The sequence below is a fragment of the Rana temporaria genome, chromosome 8 (assembly GCF_905171775.1).
Source record: "Rana temporaria chromosome 8, aRanTem1.1, whole genome shotgun sequence".
Taxonomy (NCBI): Eukaryota; Metazoa; Chordata; class Amphibia; order Anura; family Ranidae; genus Rana; species Rana temporaria.
In genome coordinates this window covers 70319039-70320109 of record NC_053496.1, presented here as the reverse complement: position 1 = coordinate 70320109, position 1071 = coordinate 70319039, and the positions used below count along the sequence as shown (strand labels likewise).

The 1071-nt window shown below is 55.2% G+C and overlaps 1 pseudogene; it reads left to right on the top strand.

Annotated features, from left to right (window-relative positions):
- Nucleotides 1–400: 400 nt before the first annotated feature.
- On the top strand, nucleotides 401–519 carry LOC120912442 (annotated as a pseudogene).
- The last annotated feature ends 552 nt before the right edge of the window (nucleotides 520–1071 follow it).

Genomic DNA, 1071 nt, shown 5'->3' with positions numbered 1-1071 from the left:
TCCTCTGTGACAAAGGTCTTTCTTCCCCTGGAGAAATTGCAGACTCTTCAGTCTGCGGTGAAGCTATTGGCATCACGCAATCGGTCTTCTCTCTGTTTGCATGCCAATCCCAGGTCTGTGGGTAGCCTCCTTCGAGGCGGTACCGTATGCCCAGTTCCACACTCGTGTTTTCCAGAGGGAAAGACTGTCCGAGTGGTACAAATCTCTTGTCTCTGAATCATCCGATTCAGGTGCGCCACCTAGTCAGAGTCTCTCTGAATTGGTGGCTGAGATCCCTGACTCTTCAGTCCGGGAAGCAGTTTTTTACTTTCTGTGGACGGTGATTGCAACGGACGCCAACCTCTCGGGTTGTGGGGCGCCTGGGGGGTCTAGTCAGCCCAGAGTTGCTGGACTTGAGTGGACCTACGGCCACGCCTCCCTGTATGCGCCCGCTCTCGTCTGATCTCGGTAACTACTTGGGGTCGGGCCTGGTTAGTACTTGGGTGGGAGTCCGCCTGGGAATACCAGGGGCTGTAGACCCTGTCTACCGTTCTTTGTTCTAGTACTTTCGGCGATCAGGCTATGCTTCTCCTCCTGGTCGAATGCCTCTACCATCAAGTATACCAGCAGGCGGACTACTGGAGTCGCCTGATGCTGGACCAGGATGACTGGTCTTGGTACTTGGAGTCAACTTCCTTGCAGGAGGTGAGTCTCACAGGACATGGATCTCCTGGCCGCTCGTCTCAGCCGCAAGGGTGTCGACGTTCCTGGCCAGGTCTAGTGATCCTGTACAGACGCGTCAGTCGCATTGGTGGCCCTGTGGGGTCTGTATCTGCGACTTTATGCCTTTCCTCCATTGTAGTTGCTTCCTCGGCTGCTCCACAGAGTGGAGGCTGGGGAATTCCGATGATTCTAATCTCTCCAGATTGGCCTCGACATCCTACGTACACCTATCTCGGGTGCCTGGTGGAGGTACCCTGGTGGTTGCCAGGGCGGGAGGACCTTCTGTCTCAAGGTCCCATTCTTTCTCCTGTTGGCTTGCATGACATGGCTATTGGAAGCCAGGTTTTAAGTGACCAGGGTCTGTCCGAC